Source organism: Engraulis encrasicolus, chromosome 5 (genome assembly GCF_034702125.1).
Source record: "Engraulis encrasicolus isolate BLACKSEA-1 chromosome 5, IST_EnEncr_1.0, whole genome shotgun sequence".
In the NCBI taxonomy this organism is placed as follows: domain Eukaryota; kingdom Metazoa; phylum Chordata; class Actinopteri; order Clupeiformes; family Engraulidae; genus Engraulis; species Engraulis encrasicolus.
In genome coordinates, this window is record NC_085861.1 from 17,656,835 (window position 1) to 17,679,334 (window position 22,500).

The 22,500-nt window shown below is 45.9% G+C and overlaps 1 protein-coding gene across 3 annotated transcripts in view; it reads left to right on the forward strand.

The window, feature by feature from the left end:
* fhod3b (formin homology 2 domain containing 3b) overlaps positions 1-22,500 on the forward strand; it is a 178,702-nt gene that overhangs the window by 39,766 nt on the left and 116,436 nt on the right. The gene's annotated exons all lie outside the window — the stretch shown is intronic.

The window sequence follows — 22,500 nt, forward strand, 5'->3', positions numbered from 1 at the left end:
GCCTGCGTGCGTGCGTGCGTGCGTGCGTACGTGCGTGCGTGCATGTGTGAGAGAGAGAGAGAGAGAGAGGGAGAGGGAGACAGAGAGAGACACAGAGAGATAGAGAAAAAACGGAAGAGGAGAGGGAGATGGAGAAAGCGAAGAGAGAGTAGGGAGAGAGAGAGCTTCGTTCTCTTTTTGCTTTTTGGAAAAGAGCCAGAGCACAGTGGGCCTCTGAATTCCAGCACCAGACCCTGATTTCCTCTTTCTCTCAACCTCAATCTCTCTCTCTCTCTCTCTCTCTCTCTCTCTCTCTCTCTCTCTCTCTCTCTCTCTCTCTCTCTCTCTCTCTCTCTCTCCACTCTCTCTCTCTCTTCCCATTCTCTCTCTCTACCCCATTCTCTCTCTCTCTCTCTCTCTCTCTCTCTCTCTCTCTCTCTCTCTCTCTCTCTCTCTCTCTCTCTCTCTCTCTCTCTCTCTCTCTCCATGTCAGTCTCTCTTTTTTCCTGTCTCTCTGTTAACCCCCACCGTTCAATCCCTTTATCTCCCCCATGTCTCTCTCTCTCTCTCTAAAGCCTCTTAGTGTCACCTTTCAGATGTGCCTGCAATGTGTCTTTGTTATGGTGAGGCCGGACCTGCTCCATGTGTGCGGCCAGCCACAGCTGGGAACAGACAACTGTGAACAGATCCAGGGGTACACTGTAAAACATTGCAGTCAGTTAAAAGTTTAAAAAAGTATGTCGCCCTGCTGCCTTAAGTTTGTAAGTTACCGTAGCTCAACTTGAGAAAGCCTCGAGTTGAGTTCAGCCTCGAGTTGAGTTAACTTACAAACTTAAAACATCAGGGCAACTAACCTTTTTATGTTGAACTGGCTTGCAATGTTCTACAGTGTACTATAGGATGTGCACTGCGGAGGTGACTAGGTAGGATGTACACTGTGGAGGTGACTAGGTAGGATGTACAGTACACTGCAGAGGTGACTAGGTAGGATGTACACTGCAGAGGTGACGAGGGAGGATGTACACTGCAGAGGTGACTAGGTAGGATGTACACTGCAGAGGTGACGAGGGAGGATGTACACTGCAGAGGTGACTAGGTAGGATGTACACTGTGTAGGTGACTAGGTAGGATGTACACTGCGGCGGTAACGAGGGAGGATGTGCACTGCGAAGGTGACCAGGGAGGTCCAGATGCCAGCATGTGGTGCTCGTTGCCTCTTCATAAAGATGGGCCCATTAAAAAAAAAACGTTTAAAAAACCATAACCCCATTGCGCCGACCCTATGTTGCAAATTGTAATGACGATGTTACTCGTGGCTAGCTGTAATACGATAACAATGTTGTTATAATGTTGTTGAGTCTTTTCAACAAAGAGTGAATGAGCCCTCCAGGCCGGCCAGACCGCCATTACCAAAAGTCTTATGTAACAAGCTTTGGCTATTACCTTTTTGGTGACAATAAGGTTATAACATAGGCTCTGCACGATGGGTGAGGGTTTTTTACAAAACTGTTCCACAATATATACACTTGGAGCAGGCTAACATCTCTTGGAAGTCAGTTAGGAAATGTAAATGTAATGCTTTCCTTTCTCAGGGATGAAAGAATTTGCCTAATGGAAGAGTAATGTCTTCTGTCTGTGTTTTCAAATGGGTGTGCTGTGATAGCTGTTAATGTTGTGTGACAGGGTACTCTTGAATGTTTACGTTCCCAGTGCTTTATCAATTTTTTGTGCACATTGCAGTGTGTTTGTGCAGCCGACTAGCCGTGAGCACATACACCGTGGGCGTGGATGTGTGTGTGGTGCGTACATGCGTGTGTGTGTGTAAAGTGCAATATGCACAGAATGTGCAGTATGCACAAATTAAATGCAGTAATAGCCCAATAATGCACAGTGTTCCACCAGTGGAGCCCTGTAATAGTCATTGAAAAGACTTAACTACCATAGTACTTCGCTACTATGACATTACACAGGGCTTTAAGTAGTCATTGCCATTCTGGTAACGGCAAATTTGTGACAGGGGTCTCAACGGGTCAAATGTAGATGTTTACCGCCAGTGCAAGAAACGGTGGGTATAGATATGTGCGCAATAACATGTATGTGCAGATCTGCCCTACAAAGCAAAAAGGCAGTAACTGTGCAGCGCTTCAAACTGAGTAAAATGACTTTAAAATGATGCTGCAATCCAGTCTAAGCAGTTTTGGGGAGATTATTGACATGTGACGGTTTTGTTACTTTTATATTATCACCTTTTTTGCAGATCAATTATTTTATTTAACTTCAGACTTTGATATATATGACATTGAAGTCATAGTAACTCATTTTCAACAACGATGCAGTTACTGCCTTTTTGCTTTGTAGGGCAGAGATGGTGGCTATCAAGTACAGTGATGAGCAATGCCTGGCAAAGGGCCCACGACAGGGAGTATCACATGAAAACAAACATCATCTGTGTCCCTGTTGTCACTACGGTAACGGTCCCTCTTCACTGCTCTACTCAGTCAGGCCAGCCTTGAAGGGAGGATGGATGGATTGCCTTGCCAGGTCGGATGACATCATTGTGAGAACTCTGCAGACTATTATAGCTCCGTTATCTGTCTCCCACAGTTGACAGCAGTGTTGGGTGGCCACAGTGTATCTCTTCTCTCCACCTCAACACAATCACTCCCTCTCTTGCCACCTGCAAGTTGAGAGGGAGGAACAGTACCGAAATACAGTTGCATGTGACCCACACAGCCTGTGAGTGAGTGAGTGAGTGAGTGAGTGAGTGAGTGAGTGAGTGAGTGAGTGAGTGAGTGAGTGAGTGAGTGAGTGAGTGAGTGAGTGAGTGAGTGAGTGAGTGAGTGAGTGAGTGAGTGAGTGAGTGAGTGAGTGAGTGAGTGAGGTGAGTGAGTGAGCGAGCGAGCGGGTGGGCAAGCGAGTGAACGAGTAAGTGAGTGAGTGAGTGGCTGTTGCATGCGTTCTCTTGTTCACATGGTGATGTGGTTAGGTACAAGGGCAGGCTGGAGGTCTGGGCAGTGTTGTTAAAAACGCCATTTGGTATGTGACTGCCAGGACACGTCCCCCCTGTGGGCTTGAGGGTCATGCACTTGAGTGTTTGCAGCGGGTGACAAAAATGACCCACAAAAAAAAAGCTGACACCATGCAGAGCACACAGCCAAAAGCCCATGCAGCCCTGCAAACGCGTGACGCTATAAACACTGTCCAGGCTGGCAGGCCATCAGGTGTTGGTTTTGCCTTTATCAGTCTCTGGCCTGCAGGCGTTGAAGGCAGGGGGACTATTTGGGGGGTTTGAGGGGTTGGGGGGGTATCGGGGGCGGGGGGAGGGTATCGGGGTGGCCTGCTGTCAAAGCCCCGCCAGGGTAGGCCTGTGGTGCTTTGACTCACTAGCTTTATAAAAAAGCCAATATCCTCTCCACAGCTAGCTTAGGTCCTGCAGTACTGTATATGTTGGTTGGTACTCCTCCTTTTCACCACCACCCTTCATCCCCTCGCTCTTCCACTCCTCCTACTTCCTCTAGTCCACCTGTGTGGGACGAGAGAGTTCGTAGACAAACTAAGAGCCAGGGAAACGGTCGGCGGGCACAGCCCTATTAGGCAACTCCAGCCCTATTAGGCGACTCCCCCGAAATGTTCATTTACACTGAAAACAAATGAATCCCCAAAATCCCTTTGAATGAATGAAGTCTGGCACTCGACTATATATGGTAGTGGAGGAATGAGTCATGTCCTCTAAATCACTGCAAATGTGTGGGCCTCCTCCTCAGAAGGGAGGGAGGAGAGACTGATTAAAGCTTTTTTTTTTTCGTTGTGTTGTGGGGCCGGTGTCTGGATCACGCCGAGGGCAAAGAGTTTGGGGAGAGAGATGCAGCCCGTCTCCTCTCCAAACCCTGCCCCGCCTTCTTCTCCCCCCCCTCCTCACATGTGCTCTGGAATGTGCCATGATTGCCCTGGCCAACATGAAAGGCCCCTCTCCTCTCCTCTCCTCTCCTCTCCTCTCCTCTCCTCTCTTCTCTTCTCTTCTCTTCTCTTCTCTTCTCTTCTCTTCTCTTCTCTTCTCTTCTCTTCTCTTCTCTTCTCTTCTCCTCGCCTCTCCAATCCTCTCCTCCCCACTTCCATCCTTCTCCTCTCCTCTCATCTCCTGTCCTCTCCTCTCCTCTCCTCTCCTCTCCTCTCCTCTTCTGTCCTGTCCTGTCCTGTCCTGTCCTGTCCTGTCCTGCCCTCTCCTCTTCTATCCTCTCATCTCCTGTCCTGCCCTGTCCTGTCCTCTCCTCTCCTCTCCTCTCCTCTCCTCTCCTCTCCTCTCCTTCAAGAGTGAATGCTACACATGGTTCAGTCAGGCCACAACTCAGTCATGGACCACTCGCTGCCTCACTTTTGTTTGGGGAGTGGTGGTTAGGGTGGGGCATGAGGGCCTCTTGAAACCCATTCAGAAGAGAGGACAGATGAAGAGTTCACATTAGTACCTGCACAGTATACTTTTTGCTGTATTACTGTAATTCAATGCCTAAGAGGGTATGGCCAGATTTGCTCGATAGAGGACTGTGTATGTGTTGAATTTACTTGACAACTTTTACTGTGAACCCATTCAGAATACGTATGATGAAAAGCACAAAAGAGATCACCAAGAATGGGAGGTACCTGGTGGCTGCCTGCCTGTGTGACAAGCAGTCAGGAGGAGGACAAAGGCAGAGTATCACAGTATGGACAATATGAAGGATGCTTTTCATCTCCTCTCCTGTGACAAGTGGCATCAGGTTGTGAGAGACCGTGGGAGCCCGTCTCCTGCAACGCGCCCAGGGTGTAACGGCAGTCCACTCCTCACTGCACCACACAAAGACTCCTCAGCAGTAGTGGTAGCAGCAGCGGCAACAGCAGCAGCACTGGCGGGTGAGAGGGCCTTGGTGAACAATGCCCTCTCCACTCGCTTGCTCGCCAGAGTCTGAGTCTCTGTTTATTGTTGTCATCTGTGCTTAAGTCTGAGTTGAGTTTCAAAGGGGGGAACAGTGCTGGGTTTGTTTGGGCTGGCCAGGGGTAAGGGGGAGGACGACGTCTGAAGTGATCTCGCTTTTTCTGTGCTTCAAAGTTAAGGAATGGAGCTTTTTAAAAAAAGAAAAAAGAAATGGGCCAGCTCAGAAGACCTCTCAGTGCCTCTGAACCCGCTCCGAGGCTTGTGTTCACACACAGTCAGGCACCTCTCATCAATCAGCCGGCTAACGCCATCAGTAGCGGATTCCCCATATTGGGTTGTTATTATTGTGGCATCAGCCTGGCACGTCAGGAAAGAGGCTGCCTGTTAGTCAGACTAAACTGTCATGGCACAACCCTTTTCTCCCATGACCAAAGACGTTCATTTATGGCTTTTGGTGGTGTGTGTACAAATAGAGTGTAAACATCTGTAGGCTTGTGGGGGACCAATCAAGCCGCTTTTTCCGAGAGACATCACATCATTTAATTAGGTCTCTCCTCGACCAGTCATTGGAACCCGCATTTGTTTGTTTGTGCCGGGGCCTTGAGACGTCTGTCATAGATGGTTGACTTCTTGGTGATGTCACATTGAACATGTTAGTGTGGGAGCTGATACATTGTATTGCACTGTAGCGATGCGCTTCGTGTACGTGCCAGCCTCCGCACAGCCCTCGAGAAGAGTTGAGATGCCACGGGACCGAAAAAAGAAGAAAAAAAGAAAAACACACTGATTACAGCCACCAATGAAACTCAGAATTTTGATCCTAGATGAAAGACGCAGTATAGGGCTATTTGATAGTAGCTCAGTACTTGATTGTGGCTTAAAGATGCAATGTTCTTGTTGTTTGCTCATTGTGCCAGCTAGAAATGTTGGGCTATTTTATTAAAAAGATAAAAAAAGATAATACCAACCAAGATAATATGCTATGTTTTAGAGGAGAAATTGCAGTGCAGTCCAGACCGTGATATTGAGGCCTCCTCAGATGTACTGGTACGTGTACAGGAGGGGTCAAAACCATCACACTTGTTTCCCTGAACTCGCTGACCCGGGGATGGTGCTCAGTGGCATTAAGTCACCCAGCTGCAGATAGTGAATTGCAACAGTCCACACAAGATTAATCTCTTCTTCCGGATTAGGGAAGCAATGTTTCAACTCCTCCACGCCATGCTAGCTTCTTGGAGAACTCAACCCCCTGGTGCTGTGGCCTCTGTGTGATCTGCTGACAGCCTATCCAGAAAGATCCTTTTGTCTGGAGGAGAGTTTCTTTGGGTCAGCTAGGCTTTAGTCCAGCGTATTTACACTCAGCCTTGTGAACGGATGAGGATTTGCATTCGGCGGAGTCTACAAAGTGTGAGAAAAGTGTGAGAAAAGTGTGTGTGTCCACCTATAAGTCATTCACTGTTAAGATGGGTTCAACCTTCGAATAACTTAAGAGGCAGAGTCTCTCTTGTTTACAATGCTTTATTACATAAGTCTGCTGGACAGCTAGCAATAGAGAAAATATGGGACAGAGAACTCTCCACACACAATCAAGAACTGGACTGGGATGAAATATGGATGAATCTCTCTCAAAGCTCAAAGAATCTAGCTCACCAGCTAATTCACTACAAAACTATCCATAGAGCTTACGCAACTCCTTACAGAAAGTTCCGAATGAACCGTGCCCCAAGCTCTGTCTGTAACATCTGTAATACTCTGCCTGGTACGTTCTTACATATGTTTTGGGAGTGTCCTATAATTGTAGATCTGTGGTCTAGCGTAGTAAAGGACCTCTCAAAACTGCTGGACATCAGCATCCCAAACACACCACACATTTGCCTCTTGAACGATTTCACCGATCTAGAGTATTCCATTATCCAACAGAGAATGATAATGACAGGTTTCACTGCTGCCAAAAAGGTGATTTTGCACTCATGGATTCATCCCCAAGTTCCACCTCGTAAACTATGGCTTAACTACTTAGACAACATTGTTAATTTAGAATATCACACAGCTAGAGTAAACAGAGCCATGCCTTCCACGTTGCAAAAATGGCAATCATTTCTTGTAAGAATTCAAGACTTAAACGGTCGAGCTCACCTTCAGTGAGTTTAGGTAGGTGTAAGTGATGCATGTTTTTTGTGTATTTTTTGCTCTCTCTTTCTTCTTCTTCTTCTTTCCTCTTCTTAGCTGAGTGCTTTTTATTTCTTTTTGTCTTCTTTTTTGCCTGTAAATACCCTTGCAGACCCTTGGACTGAAATAATGGTCTCAAAGGAATATATGGACTGAAGGGACTATATGGACTATATATATGACTACTGTATATGCACCAGAGCTCGTTATGAATGTAACCGTCTACCCCCCCCCAACCCCCCCCCATAAAAGCAATAAAAAGTTGATCACAAAAAAAAAAAAAAAATGTAAAAAAAAAAAAAAGAAAAGTGTGTGTGTGTGTGTGTGTGTGTGTGTGTGTGTGTGTGTGTGTGTGTGTGTGTGTGTGTGTGTGTGTGTGTGTGTGTGTGTGTGTGTGTGTGTGTGTGTGTGTGTGTGTGTGTGTGAAAGAGAAAGAAAGACAGAGAGTGTGTGTGTGTGCATACGTGCATACGTGCATGCGTGCGTGCACGTTTGTGTGTGTCTCTGTGTGAGCTTGTGGTGGGGGGGAGAGATGAAAGAAGAAGGAGGGAGGGAGACGAGTTGCGACTGTCTCCTTTCTTCTGTCAGCTGCTCGACTAGCTCCCAGAATCACTAAAATAGCAGCAAAGGAGGCTCCCAGCATGCCTTGTTATCTGAAGCCCTATGTGTGGCCTAAACCCAGGGCTGGATTGGCCATCTGGCATAGCGGGCATTTCCCGTGGGCACCGCACCCTTGTGGGGCCCCTATTTCAGAAATGTTTTTTTTTTTTTTTTTAATGTTTTACATTTCTGAAAATGGGGGCCCACGAGGGTGCGGGGCCCATCGGTGAGTCAGTTCTGCCCCGCTAATTATGAGGGGCCCTATAATCCAAGAGTGCACGGGCCCTATTTCTCCCCCAGTCCAGCCTGGCCTAAACCTGCCAAACCCCTCACCATGACGTGTGCTCAGATACCGCTTCTGTAGCATGACCTGCCTGTCAGTCTGCTGGCCTCAATTTCATATCGCATCTCTCTCACCAGAGTCTGATGTGTGGGGCTCTATGAATTTGCCAACCTGTCACTATGTGTATAAGAGCTTGTGTGTTTTGTTTTGCCAGGTGAACTTCACACCTCCACTGCAGAGTGTTGAGTGAATGCTGGCCGTACTTTCTGTGTAACTCTGTTGGTATCTGTGTCAAGTGCTACCTGACGTACCATGTGAAGTTTTTTTTGTTTTGCTCATGACCTGGCTGCTTGCCAGAGTGTTGTTACTGTGTGGCTGTGCTACATGTACATACAACGGCCTGCCCTACAGTGTATCACCGATTGTTGCAAAGGGGAGTAGAGTTGCCCTGCCGGGAATCTTAATTCAGACCTTGTGGTTGTACCATACTGGGGTTCTGACCGCTACATCAAAGACCATAGGCTCGTTGGTCGCAGTGTTAATTTAACACTTAGCGAATGGGACCTAATCCGGCAACCGTAAGGTTCAAGGTTCAAGTCCCGCTCTGTCTGACCCCATCGATGTATCCTTGAGCAAGATACACTACTTTACAAAAAAACTGCTTCTGGTAGGGTGATATGTTGCCATTGCCAACAGTGTATGCATGCGAGTGTGAATTAGTGGATATGAGAGCTAACATTGTAAAGCGTTTCGAGTGCTCGAAGGAGTGCTAAAGCACTATATTATAAAAATGCTGTCCATGTATTAGTCCATTTTAAACCATTTAAATCCAACCCTCTGAGTGTTCAGTTAAAATTATACGATTCTGGCGGATATATGATCCCACTTGAGTATCAAACTGATACTGCAAAATTCACTGTGTAGGGTTGTTAGTTTTTTTTCTTGACAAAGTGCTGTTTTGAAAGACATCAGTCAGTGCTTAAAAGGCTTTTCCTCATCTATTTCCTGAAAGTCTCTGCTGTTGTCAGAGGTCAATGGAAGGTTAATCTACTTTGACCTTTAATGACACCAGGTGACCTCAAGGTGAAGCTAGCTCCAACACATTGTTTTGGACACACATGTGTGTCTGCACACACACACCCACACACACACACACACACGCAAACACACACACACACACGCAAACACACACACACACACACACACACACACACACACACACACACACACACACACACACACACACACACATACACACAGGCATGTGCGTGCACCCCCACACACACAAAAACATTTGCTCACACACACACACACACACACACACACACACACACACACACACACAAACACACACACACACACCCACCCACACACACACACACACTGGTTCACTGCTGCTCTGGGAAATTTAACCTGTGACCCCTTGGGCTACAATTCCAACTCCGTAACTAAGCCACTGTCTTAACAGCTGCTTGCACTATAAGCACTTGTTAAGTGTCTGTGGCAGTAGTATTGGAGACAGCAGCAATAAACTCTTGAGGAAGAGTGGCCTAGTATTAGGCCTCAGGCTGGACACTTAAGAGATTAATGCTGGTTAAACAGTTAACTATCATAAACCCTCCCAAAATAGAACTGTCTTTCTCTCCATTAAATTGTGGACAAACAACTTAGTTACAACTTGACTTACTTGAGTAAGTAAATAAGTACACTGCAAAACAATGCAATCTTAGCCGGCTTACTTCTCTACTTTAGCCCTTTGGTGCCGATGGGATTGCCAGTGAACTGACTGCCTGTTTGCTGAAAAAAAAAACTCATAGCAAGATTATGATGACATTACAGAGAATTAGGCCTGTAACGGTACAATATTGCATTGTATTTGTTTGTACCAAACCGAACAGACCTGTCCCGAACCGAACAGTGCTGTACTGAAAGGTAGAGTAACAGGCTACTCTGTTCAAGCATAACAGAGTGTAATTTCTCACTACTGCTCCAACTCTGCTCTTGTAGGTGCAGATAGAGGATATCTCTCTTGCCACAAGCCATTTCATTTAACAGTGACACCTGCATCTTTAGTTGGAACTAGGGCTGAAAGATCTATCGTTTTAGACCGAAAATCGATGATGTCAGACAACCCGATCTTGAGATCGTCAAAGCCAGAAAAACCCTGCTCCTAAACTGTTTCGTTTCGTCAATAATTACACTCATGTATGCTCTGCCTATTGCCCTTGCTGCACGGTGTAGAAAACAACAGATAGCTCTGATGGAATGGCTCTGTATCAGCTACCAATCAGAAAGCTGCATGCTGCGTGAGAACAGGTTACTCACTAGCAAAGACAGTCACTTGAACGGAGCAACTGTTGTGGAGCATGAAAACAGAGCCCAGTGCACTAAAACTTGATTTACAGAAAGGGAGAAAATCGTGGTGGAAATCGAAATCACAATATATGTCAGAGAAATCGCAATTAATTTTTTTTCTTTAAATCGTTCAGCCCTAGTTGGAACACACCTATTATCTCCACATTTTACGCGTTATGATGTTTAATTTACACTTCAGATGGATGTCATTAAAGTGCGAGTTTTGTTTAATGACTTTACAAATCACAGATGATTATCGTAGATTACTACTAGCCAAGATATTTTAAGGTGGGGTGTCCAGTTTTAAAATAGAGGTGAAGGAAGTCGTTAACTGAGGTAAACTGTATATAGACCTAATACTGCGGTAGCAGTCTTTATTCTGGTGTCAAATGACATCAGTGATATTAGTGACACTTTTGCCATGTGACATTAGAGATGACAAAATTATTTGAAAGACACTTTCAATCTTTATCTCCTTGATTATTACACATATTGTGTGCATATGGTCACACACACACACACACACACACACACACACACACACACACACACACACACACACACACACACACACACACACACACACACACACACACACACACACACACACTCACACACACAAACACATGCACACACACACCCCCCCCACACACACACACACACACATACACAAAGCCCATCAAGAGGTGGCATTCCTTCTGTCTTTTCAGTAGGTCTGGGTAAGGTCTGTAAGGGCTTTAGGAGACTCAATGGATTGATGGATGGAAAGATCCATCAAGGGCTCCTTTCACTTACTTGTGTGTGGACATTACTCTCTCTCTGTGTGTGTGTGTGTGTGTGTGTGTGTGTGTGTGTGTGTGTGTGTGTGTGTGTGTGTGTGTGTGTGTGTGTGTGTGTGTGTGTGTGTGTGTGTGTGTGTGTGTGTGTGTGTGTGTGTGTGAGTGCATGTGTGCTTCTGTGGGCAGTGGATCTGAACCCCTGCCCGGCTTTGGGTGACCATGTCTTTTGTGCTGTTGTTTTTTTCTGTTCGGGGAGTATAGCAAGGCAGAGTAATGGTGTCACATCTGACATGACCTGTGCTCTTTCTCTCTCCCTCCCTTCCTCCCTCCCTCCCTCCTTCCGTCTTTCTTTCTCTCACTCGCTCACTCACTCTTTCTCTCACTCTTCTCTGTCTCTCTGCAAGCAGCCAGGAGTGGGTGACCCCCTTTTCTCCTGACAGATTGGTGATGGATGAGGGTTGCCAAAACAATCCCATCTCCTGTATGAGCTCCCATCTCTCCTCTTCCTCAACATCTTTCTCCTTTTATTTCCATTATTCCTCTCTTTCTCTTCTTTCATTTCATCGACTCTCTTGTACTCAGTGCCCTGACCCCACTGATGCTTTGTGGTGTCCGTGTCAGTGTGTGTGTGTGTGTGTGTGTGTGTGTGTGTGTGTGTGTGTGTGTGTGTGTGTGTGTGTGTGTGTGTGTGTGTGTGTGTGTGTGTGTGTGTGTGTGTGTGTGTGTGTGTGCGTGCGTCCATGCTTGCGTCTGTGTGTGTCTGTGTGAATCTGAGTGTGTGGGTGCACATATCCGGTAAGGCAACATTCAATACATTCACCCATATAAGTCATCCCTCTTAGCACCATTTGATGGGTATGAGAAAAAGAGTTTGACAGAGCTCCATTGTGAGTCGTCCTAACAGCCTACTTCTGAGAGACTGGAGCTAGAAGAAAAGGGTCCTGCATTATTTTTGGGGTCGGCAGTGAAACTCGAGACGAATGCCTACACCGAGACGGGCTTTGAATATAGTACGCTGTATTTTTACTCACCTCCTAATAGCCGCAGCGTTCAAGAGTCATGTCTTAACATAGTTGCTCCTAAGTTTGCTCGCCGGATAGAATCGCTTCCATCCGAGAGAGACACAACATGCTGATCGGACCCAATGGGAAGCAGTGTTGCCAGATTTGTCTGAGCAAATCCTGCCCAAATGGTGCTCAAAATCCGCCAAGAGGCGCTAAATTCCGCCCAATTTCAATAAATTTCATTGATTTAAAAACGGCAAATGGTCAATTTTTACCCGCAGGCGGCCATCCCACGCAGCCCAATTGGGCGAGTAACCGCCCAATCTGGCAACACTGATGGGAAGACCCTGAAACTGCAGAGCTGTCATATCTCCCTGGAGAGATCAGGGTTGTCACGAGCTGCAGGCTTCTCCTTAGTGATCGGAAACTTGTCCTTGTTTGTCAGTTTTCAGTGTTTGCCACATCTGGTGAGAGTTGTGACTGGCAGACTGTACTATTTCAGGCATTTCAGTCAGACGGTGGAACGTTTCAGACATTTTCTGGCTAAGGACTATGGCAGCTGTGACTGGGACGTACGTACATATTGAAAAGTAAATCTTTTAAGGTGAATAGTGAGATCTTAAGAATGGAGATCTAGCGTTTGGAAACCGGGAATAATGTTGGGATTTGCTAGAAATCTATTAGCCAAGGTTAGGCTGTAAAGGTTTGTAAAGAGCCATTTTTTGTTTTGCCTCCTTTGATAGGTCTGCTGTTCAGGTCTCTTGCAGGGGCTACAGCTTCATTTTGCTCTCACCCCTTAGCCTACTCACTTTCTTCCAACTATCGTTCACACCCCCTCCTATACCCAAATGAAAAGGATTTGGGGAATTTTGTGAGTGAGAAGGAGAGAGAGGGGAAGAGGGAGGAATGTTCTCCTGCAAAGACGTCATGTGGCGTGTGACCATTCACGTTGCCAGACCCTGGCTCCTCAGTCCGTATCCACACACACACACACACATGCACACACGCACACATGCACACACACGCACGCACGCACGCACGCACGCACGTACGCACACACACTCTCTCTCTCTCTCTCTTTCTCTCTCTCTCTCTCTCTCTCTCTCTCTCTCTCCCCGCACACACACACACACACACACACACACACACACACACACACACACACACACACACACACACACCCTTCCCTCCTTCTCCCCCCTTCCTGGAAATCTCACTTTACCTCACTGAAATGGAGTAAAGGGACAATATATTTGGAGCACGGACATTTTCTTGAAATGGGAAACGTGCGGAAGCCGACGTTTGTTCCATTTCCTTTTTGCGGATGTTGTTCTTTGTATTTTTTTTTTTTCAACCATTCTGCCAGACTAGGTTCGGCGAGGTCTATTGCCAAAATGTAAAGACTGGGGCTTACATAATGAAGCCAGTAAATTAATCGGCTGTAATGTCATACGTCACATTTAATACTCAATAGTCATCTAAGGCCTCTTTTCCATTGCCGGTTTTCTGGTAGGCCTACAGCTCGACTGTGTCCTGCCCAATCAAAAAGCAAAAAGTGGCGGCCGAGTAACGCTGTGTCGAGCTGTAGGCCTACAAAAAAAACGGCAGTGGAAAAGAGGCATAATTTGAAGATTCACCTGATCTCTCAGTTTTGAAGGTCCAGCTAATTCCTGTAAAAAAAAATGTTGACAACTCAAGATGCCAATTAAGGTAACTGTCTTCAGGACAAATTACACGTAAGGATCAGAGAAGTTACAAAGGAAATGCTGATTCGTGAGAGAAACTATGTTAGAACGACAATTATTCAGCTATTACTTATCTCCATTTTTACTCCAGTCTACTGTAAATCAAAGAACCATGGACTATATGTCAGTCGTTAATATTTTTTCTAAGTATATAGTAAGTATATATCTAAGTATAAATATATGCACACACACATCATCCTTCTAAGTATGGTACATACAGTACAGCACAGTACAGTACAGTACAGTCTTAACATAGACCGCACTTAACATAGACATTCTGACAGTCTGATGCAACTGCTAATCAAAGATAGCCTACAAATTGGCTCTGGCGAACACCATGAAAGGGAGAGAGAGAGAGAGAGAGAGAGAGAGAGAGAGAGAGAGAGAGAGAGAGAGAGAGAGAGAGAGAGAGAGAGAGAGAGAGGGAGGGAGATAGAGAGAGTAAGAAAGAAAGAAAGAAAGAGAGAGTGCCATGTGGTGGCCTGGGAGCTGATTGAAACCCAAGTCCAACCTGGAGGGAGGGCCTCATTCACTTATGCAGGAATTCATCCCCATTCGCCTTTCGCAGTGTTCGAGAGCCAGGGCCGGTTCTAGTCAATTTGGCGCCCTAGGCGAGCATGTGTAAACATAGTGTCATACATCTACTGATCTACTACCTTCATATGTACTGAGTGGCCATTAATAATAATTGCCAATATAAAGCGTAATGCTTTATTTCGCTTAATGTTCTAATTCTGTGGGACTTGGCGCCCCCAAGACATTTGGCGCCCTATGCGACCGTCTGGTCTGCCTATGCCTTGCGCCGGCCCTGTCGAGAGCGGTGTTCTCTTGCTATCCGGTGGTAATCACCCCATGGGGGGGTTAGTTTGATGCTCTCACCAAATACTGCTGTGTTGCATGACAAATTAGCACTTGGCCCAGAAGAGGAAAGGAGCAAAATAGTAGCTAGCACTCCTTTTCTTTGAAAACGGCTTCTGTTTCCATTGAGTCACTGACACATACCGGTATACAGGGCTCTTAAATTAACTTTTTTATCAACAGCCAAAATGGCTACTAGACGTTTATCTTACTAGCCAAACACACACCCTAATCAGTCAAAGTGTATAGGAAGTTCTATTTCCTACCAGCCAAACCGAATTTTCACCAGTATCTGGCCTGTTGGCAGGTGTTAATTTAGAGCCCTGCCGGTATATGAATAAAGACTTGGAAACGAGCCTGGCAAATGAATTTTTTTTTTTACGAAATCACAAACACTGTGTATAGCCGGCTTTATTGACAGTGAAGCCTGCTGAAATGTTTTGGTTCTTTGTCATGGATATTTTGGAGTACGTAGGTTTGAGGGTTTTTGGACTCCTGCATTTGGGGTGTTTTGTCACTGGTGAAAGAGTGGCTGCCCTGCATGGTGTGCGAGTGAGTCTGGTTACCCTCTTGAGGAGGGATGGCGCATATTTCACGTGGCAGTGGCACTCGTAAAACCGCCACAGAAATGCAAAGTGGCCTGCTATGCGCTGTCACCCAGTCTCAAGTGTCAGCGTCCATCAATGCCGTGTTGTTGTCCTCACATTATACGGATGGATCTCCTTCGCAAAATGCGCTCTCTCCTCACACCACACACCATGCCGGCGAGGGCAGTCAGTCATTACCCTGCTCCCAGTCTAAAAAACAACCCCATGACCCATCCATCTCTCCCAGTTTAGGCTGATGAAATATGTGCAAGGACTTACGGCCTCCGCATACCGGCTCCAACAAAGTGCAGAGCACTGTTTTCAATACAACCCCGCACACCGGCGCCAATGTCCACAGACATCGACTAGCAATTAAAGACGAGTTCTATTTTGTCGGAGCCGCCCATTGACCATCCATGCTCTGTTGGGGTGAAATTGTGTGTGGGGGTCAGAATTGTGTCGGAAGCGAAAGTGCTCCGCAGTGCTGTCGGAACCGATGTTAGATCCATATTGGGATGTGAGACCATATATTGAGGTATAGTGAACATCTGTAGGCCCTAGGGGGGGTTTCCTGTGATACTATGTTTCTTGGTCGTGTCTATGTATTGCTCACATCACAGTATGTAAAAAAACACACCATTAATGGTACTAGAGGTACTGGCAGCTTCCTCTGACAGCTTCATCAACTCTCTCAAGCTCATTCCCTTTAATAGACCCTACGCATACTACACAGACTAAACTTGGACTTGGCTCACACAATGACTCAGCATATTTTATTTGGATAGGACTCGACACATTAACGTAGGATAAATGTGTGCGTGGTGATGACGGCAGCATGTCATGCCACATGAGATATTCCTCTCACTCCACCCCTGCCAGGTGTTCATGGATGGCTCATATTTTTAGCCAAAGTCGCCTTACTAACAGTCACACACATTAGTCAGATTAGGTTCGTTGAGGTCCATTGCCAAAATGTAAAGACTGTGTTTACATACAGTAATGAAGCCAGTAAATTAATTGACTGTAATTTAACATTTCATTTTATATGAAGATTTACCTGATCGCTCTGTTTTGAAGGTCCAGCTGATTTCTGTAAAGAAAATGTTGACAACATAAGATGCCAATTACTGGGTTCACACAATGACTCAGCATACTATGTTTTTTGGGTATGAGTCGACACATTAACGTAGGATAAATGTGTGCGTGGTGGTGACGGCAGCCTGCTTATGCCACATGAGATGTTCCTCTCACTCCACCCCCTGCCTGGTGTTCATGGATGGCTCATATTTTTAGTTTTTATATTTTTAAACTCGCCTTACTAACAGTCACATCTACAGTATAGGAAAGTCCCCTCCTCTTCATTTTGCGTCTTGGCTTGAGCAATAAGGGACCGGCTGTAACAGAGACTGCAGCCTCCATTGCCACCCGTAGCCATTTTTATTCAGGGTCCAACTAAACGTGGTCATGACTTTGACCCCCACACACAAATATCCAACCAGAACGTCAGCAGTCAGCAGGAGATGTCGACAGGACGGAGAGTCAAGTTGCCCCAGACAGAAAAATAGGCCTATCAAATGTTACAAACAGTTTGTTTTTTGAGATTGCATAAATAGAAAGCCTTTATTCGTCTATGGTTACTCTGTGACTGGATGTGGCCACATCCATGCCACACCATGGTGAGTAAAATGGTGACCTGACTGGAGGTATAAGAGTGTGGATAGGCTTACAAGGAATATGGAAGAGCACTGGGGCAAAGTGCATCATCAAAAAGACTCCCTGGCCTTTTCAGGTTGGCTATACAGTACATATCTTAATTCATTTCCCCAAAGATTATATTAAGCTTTGAAATGATGACAAGTCTGATATGGTGCTAAGAGAACAGTGCCTTTAGATTTACCTTTATTTTAGGGATGCAAACGATTAATCGATTAATCGACTTAAATCGATCAATGCAGTAATCGATTAAAAAACATTGCAATTAATCGACAATTCAACTGACAAGAGACCCAGGTGAAATGGGCATGTGAAAAGTGTGTGTGAAGAGGGGTGTGAATAGTGGGAATATTTAAATCACCTTTGGATTAAAGAATTGAAATAGAATTCATTTAAATGTGGTATTTTATCTCAATTTTTAATAAAAAAATTTAGATTAAGTAGTTTTTTTCAGAGATTTCAGGGGAAAACGCTGCTTATCAATTAATTGAAAGTCGATCAATAAGACTATCAACTAATGATTAATGAATTGATCGATAATTTGCATCCCTACTTTATATGACATGACTGTGAAGAATGGCAATAGCAGTACTTTTTAACTCCCCCTGATGCCCTTGGATTGATTTCTGTTGATAATTAATTAATGACTGTCCTAGCCTGCTGACCTGCTGGTCTTTCTGTATAGTGACCCGTTCATTTAGGCCAACTGCATTTCACAGAGAGCGTTTGATTGTTTGCCTGAACCACGTCATAGTACAAAATCTCTTGTTATGACGTTCTGCATTCACTGTAAACTGCCCACTGTATGGTGCAACAAAAATATACCATTTGTCATAGATACATAAATACATATGGTACATACACGCATAGTGTACAACATACATACATACATAGGCCTACATACATACTGTACATACACACACACTTGGAAAGAGAGAGAGAAAAAGAGAGAGACAGAGAGAAACAAAAAGAGAAAGAGACAGAGAAAGGGGGAAGAAGACAGGGGTGAAGGTAGAGAGAGAGAGAGAGGGAGAGAGAGAGAGAGAGAGAGAGAGAGAGAGAGAGAGAGAGAGAGAGAGAGAGAGAGAGAGAGAGAGAGAGAGAGAGAGAGAGAGAGAGAGAGAGGGACTCCCCAGTCAGCAGGCAGGCAGCCGGGTGATGAGGTGGCAGGTGCTGAGAGACAACACCCCCCCACCCCACCCCTGCTCCCTATGGCAGAGTTGGGCCATGTCACCAGACTAACCTGCACATGTGCACAAGTCATCAGAACCCCCACCCCCCCCCACACACACACACACACACACACACACACCACCACCACCACTACCACACACCCCCCACCCCCAGGCTGTTTTCTTAAACCCCTCGTGCCTCGGCCATGAATCATTCTTTTATTTTCTCCATTGTTATTTCTTTCAATCAAGCTGTCGCCATGATGTGCATGATGTACCGCTACATCGAGGAATCAGGGGAAAGGGGTGAATCCCTGTATTTGTGTGTGTTTGTGTGTGTGTGTGTGTGTGTGTGTGTGTGTGTGTGTGTGTGTGTGTGTGTGTGTGTGTGTGTGTGTGTGTGTGTGTGCGTGCATGCATGCGTGTGTGTGTGTGTGTGTATTTGTGCGTGCTTGCGCGCGTGTGTGTGTGAGAGAGAGAGAGAGAGAGAGAGAGAGAGAGAGAGAGAGAGAGAGAGAGAGAGAGAGAGAGAGAGAGAGAGACTGGACTGGTGCAGAGAGAGTGGACTGGTGCAGATCGTGAAGCCACCAGCTCCTCATCGTCATCATCACTGTATTGTTGACAGGTCCTGGCTTGTCAGGCTATCCGTGGGAACAGAACTCAATGTGTTTGCTGTGTTGACGTCCATTAGAGCATATCTAGCAGTGTGTGTGTGTGTGTGTGTATGTGTGTGTGTGTGTGTGCATGTGTGCATGCGTGCATGTGTGTGTGTGTGTGTGTGTGCATGCATGTGTGCATGCGTGTGTGTGTGTGTGTGTGTGTGTGTGTGTGTGTGTGTGTGTGTGTGTGTGTGTGTGTGTGTGTGTGTGTGTGTTTTATGTGTGTGTGTGTGTGTGTGTGTGTGTGCGTGTCAGTTCATGTTGATCTTTGTGTGTGTGTGCATAGTTGCCCTGGATTGTAAATCCAGAGTGCTGATGACATTGCTATTCGGGGGTGTCATTTCTTGATTGTGTCAGATACAGAATGGGGCCACAGCAGCCTTGTGAGTGGGACTGGCCTATTGGCTGGAATGAATAGGCCACGCACGACACACGCACACATACACACACACTCTTCTTTATGGACCATCACCATATCAGGACACTCTCTCACCACTTTTGAACCCATTTCACTGTGATGTCAGACATGCTCAGTTTTGAAGCGAATCAGGATTAACAGCTACATGTTTTTTGCTTACTTTTTTTGTCTTTTTTTTTTACTTTATTTGCGATGGTACAGTGAAGATGGTGACAGGAAGCGAGTGGGGAGAGAGAGATGGGGAAGGGCCGGCAAAGGACCCGACCCGGGCCGGGAATCGAACCCAGGTCGGCTGCATAGTAGACGGGTTCCCTAGCCACGGCAAGGCCACAGCTACATGTTTTAAGCAGAAAAAAAGGTGTTCGTCTCTTATATCGGTACGATATCTATGCCATCAAATGCAACTTGTACCTGCTTTGAATGCACTTCGATCTTCAGTGGCCAAAGGTGGCGTCTGGTATCTCCTGAAAAGGGCATATTCCCACAGCCCAGTCTTCATACAGTAGACAGAAGATGATTTGAATGCACTGCAATTTTCAGTGTTCAAAGGTGGCTGCTGGTGTCTCTTGAAAAAATCGCACAGAAGACTAGTCTTTATAGCAGTGGTTCCCAACCAGGGGTACGTGTACCACTAGGGGTACGCGAGCACACTGCAGGGGGTACTTGGAAAAATGTAATTTTAACAAATGCATGGAGCATAGTCATGCTGCAATAGAAAATTCATGTGAAACATGAGTTAGGGGGTACTCATGACGCAACAAAAAGGCTTAGGGGGTACATGACACAAAAAAGGTTGGGAGCCACTGCTTTATAGAGTAGACAGAGGATGACTTTCATAGGGTCCTCAAGTAATCTGCATTACCATTTATCTTTTGCTTCTCTCTGTGATGTTTTCATAGACTATTAGGTGGGGTAGAGAATGATTTTATTGTGCATATGGATTGGGAGATGAATGGGTATGGAGAGAAGAAGAAGGACAGACATTGAGAACATAAAAACCTTCTGTCTCTCCAGCATGAACCTGTGACAGTCTACCATCTATCTCTCAGTCTGCAGCGCTTATGGTACTCTTGAGTGTGTGGGAAGGGAAGGACATCAAACACTAGCCTATATAGAATAGAGTGGCTTGTGTGTGTGTGTGTGTGTGTGTGTGTTTGTGTGTGTGTGTGTGTGTACGTGTGCGTGTGTGCGTGTGTGTATATGCATGCACATGTGAGTAAGAGAGAGAGAGAGAGAGAGAGAGAGAGAGAGAGAGAGAGAGAGAGAGAGAGAGAGAGAGAGAGAGAGAGAGAGAGAGAGAACATACATAGACATGAAAAGACAAATACATGTCGTGGTCTCTTCAGGAGGGTGACCATTTTTATGCCTCCCGTTGCAGTAGCTGTTGCTGAACTGAATATACACTGTACGTAAGTGCAATGGATGGGTAGGACTACACATTATGGAGAGACAACAGACAAGACAAAAAAAATACATAAGTTCCTGTCAGGATAGTTTTGGAGCTGAGGGGGGCAACATGACGCAGGCCCGTTTCTCAGAGGACCAGAAGGAATGAATGCATCCAAAGTCCTCTGGTCTTTATACCTACTCATTGAATACAATGGTCTTTGTCAGAGCGGTCTAATGTGAAAATGCATCCCAAATGTCCCTAACAAGTAAATTGCACAACTCCACACAAACAGTCTTAAGATGGCAGCCGATTATTCAATCGTATTATCCCTCCAACAATCAGGGACGCCCATTGAGAGTAATGGGGACGCCTCTATGACTCTATGTTTGAAGAAAATGGCACTTGGGCATCCTCATTTTAGTTTTTCGGTGGTGAAAGAAATGGTTACAGATGCTTGGCCAGGGGAACGAGCTCCCTCTCACTGTGCTGCAGGCAGCAACTTGCAGTAAAACAATGCCAGTGTTTTATTTTGACCTGTGCTGTTCGGATTGGAGAAATCTCCTGGTCTTCTGTAAGAACCGGGCATCAGAAAGCTTTACGGTTTAGCTGCTTCATTGCAACATCCCTGTTCATCTGACAAAGGCCCTGTCTTTTACTGCAGTACTGCAGAATTCACTTCCTGACTTCCATTTACAGTAGTCTACTGTAGCCAGATGTCTACATTACTGTAACTTGCTTCATCACCAGCCAAATGGCTAGCAGAATGTTCATCTTACTAGTCAAACACACACTCACTAATGGGTCACAGTGGCTAGTAAGTTGGTCTTTTCTACCAGCCAAACTGAAATTTCACCAGCATTTGGCTGGTGGTCTGGTGTTAATTTAGAGCCCTGACTGTAGCTTTCCCTTAAACAGATGCACATACTGTAGACAAGGCAATACAGAGGACCCAGACAAATATACATGGATACACATACAGAGAGAGAGAGAGAGAGAGAGAGACAGAGACAGAGACAGAGACAGAGACAGAGACAGAGAGAGACTGATCTTTTGATATTGTTGTACAACAGACCACATTTTGCCAGCAATGCACATTTCTCCAGTGCCAATGTTCATAATAAATGGAGAAACTCCAGTCTTGCCACCACATCAGAGCCGCCCATAGTGCGGCGTAATTGCACTTTAACCAGCTTACACTTCACTGAAAAACCATGGACAAGCCTTTCACTGATGATTTTGCGCCATGACACTGTGGCCAATATCCTACCAGCTAAACCACGCCTAACCACAATGGGTTTATTATACCATGTGTAGACTATATGGTTAAAATCTGTGTATAACGCTGGTTGAAAACCGTGTCATCTTAATTGAAGCTGTGTCATTATTCACGTTTCCCCTGCGTTCTAAGGTAGCTCTGGTGTCAGTCAGGCTCCTTGCTTGTCATGTTTGTGTGAGGGCAGCGTAAACAGTTGCCCGTGGTGCCATGGCATGCACTGTTGCCGGGCCGACCAGACCAGACACAGGGCCGAGACGGAGAGAACTGTAAAGTCCTGGCCGGCCCGAACGCCACCCAATTACAGACTAGTAGGGTGTGGCACAGCCTCCTTCACACACGCACACACACACACGCACACACACACACATACACATACACACACGCACACGCACACACACACACACACACACACACACACACACACACACACACACACACACACACACACACACACACACACACACAGTGTGCTCCCCCCTCTCTCTCTTTCAAACACACACACAGACACACACACACACACACACGCACACACACGCACACACACACACACAGTGTGCTCCCCCTCTCTCTCTTTTAAACACACACACACACACACACACACGCA